The following is a 9241-nucleotide window of genomic DNA, read 5'->3' as shown; positions in this document are numbered from 1 at the left end:
TAATAGGGATCCCTGCCATAAAAATAATAGATAAAATAATGATGTGAATGCAACAGTTTTTAAATAGGGAGTGAAATTGCCCCCACTTCCCTTATATCAGTCATGCAGGAGACAACAGGTGCCTCAAACCAGAAATAACCAGTCTTGGCCTGCCTTGTGAGCTTTGTGAGGTCATGCTGTGATGTCATAATGCAAACTGCCTATACCAGTTCTTTGCTGTTGCTGCCTCTCTCACACACATCCAGGACACTGACATGACACAGTACAAGGGCGACTCGAATGGATCTGCAGACTATGAGCTTGACTACCCTACTATATGACCCTGAGGGCAGGACACCATCAGATTAAAAAAAAATCTCACACCTACTGGGACAATGTCACCAGCGCTGCATCTGGACCTCTGACTAGAGACCTTCGGTGAGTGCTATTTGGATGGGACTGTGGGCCTAATTCAGACCCGGTCGCAAGCGATGAGCGCTCGCAACCGGGTCGATGGTGGCCCAGAGCGCATGCGCACGACTGAGCCGGCTCCGTTGTGCGCATGCGCGAGACCCGGTTAGCAACGGGCAACCCGTCGCTCCGGATCTTGTACCAAAGGGGGCGTGCTGTTGATGTTGATGGGCGGGCCGGGGGGTGGATGTTGGTGGGCGGGCTGGGGGGTGGCTGCCCAGACGGAGGCGTTCCTATGAGAACGCCTACCATCTGGGGGCGGCCCCACTGACATCACAAGTGATGTCAGTGGGAGAGCTTTCGGCTCTGTTTGAGCTGAAAGCTCTGTGGGTTGCGGCAACGAGACGCTACCACAAGGGTCTCGTCGCAAGCCCGATGGTCTTCCTGGCCGCTCGCCATAGCTGTGGGTGGTCACCCACAGCTATGCGAGTGGCCAGGAGGCCGTTCTAAAAAAAAAAAAAGACCGGCCCTGATTCGGAGCGAGCGCTCTGTCAGAGCGTTCGGCTCTAAATCAGGGCCTGTGTTCCTAATTAAATCCATTAGGCTCAGTCTCCTATATCCACCTACAGTATATAGCGACTGTTCCAGTTTGATTTATGTGCAGAGGTGTGAGAGCAGTATATTTTGCTTTAGCCATTATATTGTTTTTATCCTATACTGTACTGTCATTGATAGATGTTACTTCATCTTACTATGGGCCATATTTATCACAATCTGCATTATAACGTGGATTTGATGTGATAATTACTACAAAACTCGCCATGCAACAATTAATATTATTGCTTGTATTTACCAATGTTTGGGTGCCAGAACAGAGCTTCTAAGAAAACCCTGCCCCAGCCAAGGGGTAGAAGCAAAGTGATAGTTATCGCTATCACTTTACTTGTGGGTATGTACATGGTAGCATAATGTGAATGCGTGTCTGCCAGGCAGACGAGAACGGTTCCCTCTCTAATAAAAAAACTCAGTGCAGTAATCCATAGGCTTCAATATGCTAAAGCGATCTGAAGATAGCAAAAGTTGCCAGTAGCAAGCCCCGGAATGCTTTGCAATCGGGAGCTTGGTTAAATTCACAATTTAGCTGACCCCATAGAAGTCTATGGTGGCTGCTTTTGCAATTGAAAATTGAAGGACTGCAGCAGATGTGTCTGATACATGGCAATGGATCTGGAATGAGGAACAGATGTGCCAAATCACAGTACCTATCCTTCCCTGTCTTCCCACCTTGCCAACAATACACCATCCCACTGTCTCTACTTGTTCAGCCGTAGAAACCTCTACAGCTGCACAAGTCCATTTCTTCACACATTCCAACACTTGTTATCTGCTGGTATTTTTTGAATCTGGTAGCTGGTGGGAGCTGGGACCATCCGCTCCTTTACTACATTACGCACTATGTGGGCTCTTGCCCCCATAGAAGAATGGCGCTATTTACAGGTTTGCTACTTTTTAACTGACTGTTGTCTCTTTACATCATCCTGCAGGGAGCTCTCCCCTTTTGAGCGTCTGTGTGACAACTCAGATGCTCTCTCATTGAGTTTTACCCGCACATGGTAACTTGGCGTTGATAACTGGGTTAAAATCTTTAAATTGGCATATGCTTGTTCTCTGAGTACCTTTTGTTGTAGAGACACAGTACATGCTAATTATGTGCTGGTATCGTTACCCAGATTTCTTAAGCAAAAGGCACATAGGCTTCTCCAACATGTGTTGGAGATGTTCCTCAAATGTTGGCTCTCCATTCCACATTTGGTGGGCTTTTCCCACACTCTGACCCTACTGGGACGCAGTGCTTAAGCTCTTGGCTGAAATTCTTTGTGAGGCAGCACCTTTTGATTCCACATTCTGGCTTTTTCACCTGTCCTCATTGACCTTTGCAAATTGTAAAGAGTCCCTTTGGAAACACCAGAATAATGCTGCCAAAGCAGTTGGTTATCCTCCTCTCCCCCCAACAATTTCAGAAGGACTTTTCCATCTCGTCATCTGACCTTTTCCTGCCCATCCCATTCCTAGTACCCCACTCAAAGCCCTGTTCTCTGGCAATCACCCACTGGTACCAGGACTGAGACTTTGCTAGTCCCATGATCTTCACTGTCTCTTAATGTTTGTGGCAATACCTATTGTTTTCCCTTACAGCATTGGTTGACCATTACCCCCTCCCCCTTCACTGCCTTACCAGTGACCACCCACCGCTATAACGAGCGGCCAGGAAGACCATCGGGCTTGCGACGAGACCCTTGTGGTAGGGTCTCGTTGCCGCAAGCCCCAGAGAGCTTTCAGCTCAAACAGAGCCGAAAGCTCTCCCACTGACATCACTTGTGATGTCAGTGGGGCCGCCCCCAGACGGTAGGCGTTCTCATAGGAACGCCTCCATCTGGGCAGCCACCACCCAGCCCACCCCCCAAAGGGGGCGTGCTGTCACTCAAAGGGGGCGTGCTGTCACTCAACATCGACAGCACGCCCCCTTTGGTACGAGACCCGGAGCGACGGATTGCCCATTGCTAACCGGATCTCGCGCATGCGCACAACGGAGCCGGCTCAGCCGTGCGCATGCGCTCTGGGCCACCATCGACCCGCTCAGCGCTCGCAACCGGGTCTGAATTAGGCCCACAGTCCCATCCAAACAGCACTCACCGAAGGTCTCTAGTCAGAGGTCCAGATGCAGCGCTGGTGACATTGTCCCAGTAGGTGTGAGATTTTTTTTATTATCTGGTGGTGTCCTGCCCTCAAGGTCATATAGTAGGGTAGTCATGGCAACGCCTCTGTCTGGGCAGCCACCCCCCGGGCTGCCTCCAAAACGGGGCGAGCTGTCGATCAACATCGACAGCCGCCCCGTCTTGCTGCGAGCCCCAATCAACTGAAGTTCTCACTTGCTTCGGGGTTCGTGCACGGGCAGTGTGTGCACACTACCCGGCCATTGACCCGCTCGCGAGCGGGTTTGAATCTGGCCCTCAGTGAGCTGACAGAGTGGAGGGGGCCCAAACGGAGTCGGCAAACAGACCCCCCTCTCCCTCTTTTAAAACGCCCCTGAGTACACGCAAGAGCACTGCTGAATGCTGAATTCTCATTATCAGTGATTGATAGTCTGATGACATTTCTGGCTGGAGAGGCGGCGGTATGTTGGGCGCCGGTCTGCCGGCGTCGGTAAAATGACAGATTTAGACGCCTGCCATTCAACCCTCACCGAGGATTAAGCAGTCAGAAAGCCGGCTGTTGGGATTAGGTCCGCCGGCTTTCCCCGACTGCATACCACATTGCACACCCTGCACCCATAGTTAATAATACTTACCTCTCCACAGATTCCGATGTGCTGCTCCTCCAAATGTGCAGGAAAGATGTCCCTGGCATGAAGCCAGAATCTACCACGCTCCGGTCCTGATTCAGAGACGCTCTGAATCGGGGCAGGCCGTTTTTTTTTTCTTACCGGCCTCTAGGCTGCTTGCTAAGCTGTGGGTGACTACCCACAGCTTTAGCGGGCGGCCTGGCGATGGTCACGACCATCGGGGTAGCGACAAGACCCTTGTGGTAGGGTGTCGTCCACCGCAAGCCCCAGTGAACTTCCTGCTCTAATAGAGCAGGAAGTTCACTACTGACATCACGTGTGATGTCAGTAGGGCCGCCCCAAATGGCAAGCGTTCCTTCGGAACACCTCCGTTTGGCCAGCCACCCCCCCGGACACGCCTCCAAAACGGGACGAGCTGTCGATCAACATCGACAGCCGCCCCGTCTTGCTGCGAGCCCCAAGCGAGTGAAGTTCTCACTTGGCCCCAAGCGAGTGAAGTTCTCACTTGGCCCCAAGCGAGTGAAGTTCTCACTTGCTTCGGGGCTCGCGCATGGGCAGTGTGTGCACACTGCCTGGCCATTGACCCGCTTGCGAGCGCTATGCGCTCCCGAGCGGGTCTGAATCAGGCCCTCAGTGAGCTGACAGAGTGGAGGGGGCCCAAACGGAGGCTGCAAACAGACCGCCCCTCCCTCTCTTAAAACGCCCCTGAGTACACGCAAGAGCACTGCTGAATGCAGGATTCTGATTATCAGTGATTGACAGTCTGTTAACATTTCTGGCTGGAGAGGTGGCGGTGATGGCCTCCGTTTCCCAAAACGGAGAGGCGTTGTGACCATTGGTGGGGAGGGAAGAGGCCAGGATCTTTATTAGCTGACGAAGATTTTCTGGCCTCTTTTCAGCATCTGCGGCGGCCAGATTGCGTGACTCCAAGGTCACTCAGCCAGCCGAGGATCGTTCAACTGATCCAATGCTGCATCCTTGGACGCAGCTCGGATCAGTAATGCATGCGGGAGGCGTAATGCCTCCTGCTCCATTACCATACTAGCAAGGACTAAATTACAAAACTGCTTGTGAGCAGCTTTGCAATTCCAATCTCTACTGAATCAGGCCTTGTGCTCCTAATTAAATACATTAAGTTCTGTCGCCTATATCCAACTGTATAGCGACTGTTCCATTTTGATTCATGTGCAGAGGTGTGAGAGAAGTCTATTGTGCTTTAGCCATTACTTTTGTATTTATTCTATACTGTCATTGATAGATGTTACTTTATCATACTATGAGGCGTATTCATCAACACTAAAATAAAATTTTCATGGACATTTTCTTTAATTACTGTTATTTTAGTATTCGTGAAGACACTTAACAGGAGATATCACTGATATCTCCTGGTTAAGTCTGCCTGCGTTAATTTCCAGACTACCCATACATTAGTATGGGGATGTAGAAATTAGGCTATTCATCAAATTCCGAAAATTATGTATTTTCGGAATTTGATGGTGTTACTATACACCACTGTCAGGTGGGTTACAGTTACCTGCTGTCAGCTGGGCAGGTCCTCCGCAAGCTCCCTCTGTCACTCTGGTTGCTTCTCAGGTTCTGGCTGCTTCTCTGACACGGTGTTCTCCCGGCAGAACACAGTAAAGTTCAGAAGAAAACAAAAATGTTGCTTTCACGGATGCGCAGCACTGATTACAGTTGCGGTAAGTTAGAGCAGGCAGGGAAAAGTATCTATTTCCCGAAAAGCTGTCATCGCAAAAATTACAGCTCTTCGGAATAGATACTGATGGAGAGGAAGAATGATGAATTCCTCTGGTAATTAGGTAGAACTCCATGCGAAATATAAACCTAATTACCTCCAGAGAGTTTTTAGTTATGATGAATAGGCCCCTTAGGTCCATATTTATCACAATCTGCATTCTTAATTTGCATTTCATGTGACAATTACGCTGAATCTCACCTTGCGAAAATTAATATTATTGCATGTATTTGTTGGGGTGCCAGGACAGAGCTTCTGAGAAAGCCCTGTCCCGGCAAAGGGTTAGAAGCAAAGTGATAGTTACTGCTATCACTTTACTTCTGGGTATGTACATGATAGCATAACGTGGATACGTGGCCGTCAGGCTGTGCATGTGCCATTTCAGGGTGACAAGGACGGTTGCCTCTCTAAAAAAAAAAAATGCTATACAGCAAACACGATGACATCACGCATGCACTGAGTCGCCGGAGGGTCAGTGAGAAGGCGGCGGAGGCAGTGAGGAAGCATCGGAGGGATCCGCTCGCATCCCTCTTCGCATCCCCGGAACTCCTTCCCATAGGAAGGAGCGGGGATCCGAGAACAAGTGCCATCTGAAGATGGAGCATAGTCTCGCAGGCAAACTCCGAAAGCTTTCAGTTTTCAGAGTTTGCTGAATATCAAGTGGTCCTATTCGGACCCCTGATGATGAATGGCCTGGTAACTTATCGTTTCCGCATGGTTAACGAGCCATTTAACGTATGATGATCAGGCCCCTAAGACATTCCAATACTTGTTATCTGCAGGCATGTTTTTCGAATCAGGCAGCTGGTGGGAGCTGGGACCATCCGCTCCTTTACTACATTACGCACTATGTGAGCTCTTGCCCCATAGAGGAATGGCGCTATTTATGGGTCCGCTACTTTTTTCTGACTCTTGTCTCGTTGCATCATGCTGCTCGCCAACTACATCAGCCTTTCCTTGACAAACTACCTTTGCAAATTCTAGAGTCTCTTTTGAACACCTGAATAATGCTGCCAAATACTTATTGGTTGACCATTACCCTCTCCCCCTTCACTGCCTTACCTGTCCCCCTCCTTCATATTCACCTCCCTCCTAAATATTTTTGCTTCTTTTTTTTTCTGGTATAATTGTACTTGTCATGTTTACTAGGTGACTTTTACATATATGTTTATATTCAGGCCTGTTTATAATATGTTTATGTTTTGCTGTATTTATCTTGGTTCAAGGACTTTTTACATCCTCCTTGGCAAATTGTGTTTTTCATGTTTCCATTGTATGTCAATCATTGATGTAACATGCCATTGTCACTAACACTCAGACTTGTTTCTTCTCTTGTGGTTTGTAAAAGCTATAACTATAATTTGCACTAAAAAGGGCATTAGCTCCCATGATCAAGATCCAATTTACAATTTAGCAGCCCAAATAGAAAGGAACCACAGCAGGTATCTTTGATATATGCTGCAGAAACTAATTTATACACCTTGGGGATGTTATCTTTGAGGTTATCCCACAAAAATTACTGTTTTGGGGGGAGTTTCCCACAAAATTAGCTTAATTAATATGACCGCATATCCTAAGAATGTGCCAGAGTTTTTTGTTATTTCTCTTACCCCCCCCCATATTTTTATTTTATCTGCTTCTCTCCCCCTAACCGCTTACCTGTGTCTCTCTTCTCCCTAGTCTCTCCCACTTTCCCTGTCTTTTTCTATCAATGTCTTCTCCCCATCGTTTCCCCCCCCTCCATCTCTTTATCCCTCCATCCTCTTTTTCTCTCTGTGTTCCTCCCCATCTCCCTATTGCTCATCCCCATTTTTCTTACTTCTCTTTTTTTTCTCTCCCCATTTCCTGTTAGGAACATATTTATCATCAACCGCATGTTTAATGCAGTTGGGATGTGATAATTATAGCCCAATTGCCAATGGGGTAATGAAAATTAACACTTGCATTTACCATTCTGTGTCTGCTAAATGGCTAGAAGCAACGTGAAGGGGGTAGATGTATTAAGCCTTGGAGAGAGATAAAGTACCAACCAATCAGCTCCTACTGTCATTTTTCGAACGCCAACTGTAATGTGACAGGAGCTGATTGGTTGGAACTTTATCTCTCTCCACATTATCTCTCTCCAAGACTTAGTACATCTACCCCTGTGGGGCCTGGTCAAACTCTGCATAGCCCACTAATGTCCAGAGGGAAGGGCAGTCCTTCAAGCCATGGGTCCCCAGAGGTTTCCTCCACAGGGGTTTTTTCCTCTCCTGAGTGCTGAAGGATGACTCTTTGTGAGTCATGAGGCTTCCACTATTTTGTTCCTCTTTTAGGACAAGTATGTAACAACCTAGGGCCAATCTTGGTCCAGAATTCAACATTTTATAAAGCTGAGTAAAAAAGTGAAAATTTTACTAAACTGTTTAATAAAAACTCATAATAAATTTATTTTTAAAAATAGGTACTTGGCTTTGTCTTTAATTCATTAATGTTTTTAAAATGTAAGGAGGCAGCAGTGAAGCCTAGCAAGGTAAATGGGAGCAGAGCTGGTCATGGAAAGTAATACAGTGGTTGAAAGGATGAAGGGATGAATGATCAGCTTAGATAAAGCATAGGAAAAGGTGTGAGATCTGCAGGATAAAGAGCTGACAATACAAATGAAGAATGGAGAAATGATGAGAGTGGATGTCTTTGAACAATATGTGGTCAAGAATTGGTAGGGACATGCTATATTTGTATATAGGTAAAAGATTAGTGCAAGTCAATAATAAATAAATATATATATATATATATATATATATCATATGCAGTGACAGTAGACATGTCAGAAATTGACATTGTTGGCACATCCTTCAGTCCGGACCAGATGTCCAAACCGGCCCTTGACTTATGACACAGGCGCACGCTTGTTGCTGCTGCTGTCTTGATGCACATGCGGCTACTGCGCATACATTTTGCACAAAAACACAGAATAAAAAGAATTGTTTTTTTTGTGGATTGCACTTTGGGGGTTACACCACCCTTTAACAGACTTATGGGACACAGGCGCACGCTTGGCACTGCTCCTTTGTTGATGCACGTGCAGCCACAGTGCACACAATTCACAAACACAGAAAATATATTTTTTTTTTGTTTGGAGTGCACTTTGGGGGTTACACCACCCTTTAACAGACGAGCCAGCCGGCCCTTTACTTATGACACAGGCGCACGCTTGGTGCTACTTTGTTGATGCACGTGCGGCTACTGTGCACACAATTCACAAACACAGAAAATATTTTTTTATTTTGTTTGGAGTGCACCTTGGGGGTTACAGCACCCTTTAACGGACAAGCCAGCCGGCCCTTTACTTATGGGACACAGGCGCACGCTTAGCGCTGCTCCTTTGTTGATGCACGTGCAGCCACAGTGCACACAATTGCGCAAGCCAGGACCGTAGGCACCCCTCTCCCCTGTCCAGCACCTGGTGCACGCGCACGGACCTGCCCCCTGGCAACAGGGACAGTGTCCGTGATCTCCGCACTCAGGGCGCCCGTGACGCAGAGTGATCCCCGGCGCTCGCCACAGCCAGCCTCCCCCACACTACACGGAGAATAACCCGGGCAACGTACAGACATCCACAGGACTTACAGCATACCACCGAGGTACCCCTTTGGAACTAGCGGGACGCCGCTAGATCTCCCTGACTAAACACTATACTTTAACCATCTATCAGATTGACTATTCAGTTGGCGGCATCTAAGGTTGAGACCAGTACCAGTGCCTATTCACAA

Source organism: Taudactylus pleione, unplaced genomic scaffold (assembly GCF_031769625.1).
Source record: "Taudactylus pleione unplaced genomic scaffold, aTauple2 ptg000012l, whole genome shotgun sequence".
Lineage (NCBI taxonomy): Eukaryota > Metazoa > Chordata > Amphibia > Anura > Myobatrachidae > Taudactylus > Taudactylus pleione.
The sequence above is the reverse complement of the archived record's forward strand: the minus strand, read 5'-3'. Positions refer to the sequence as shown.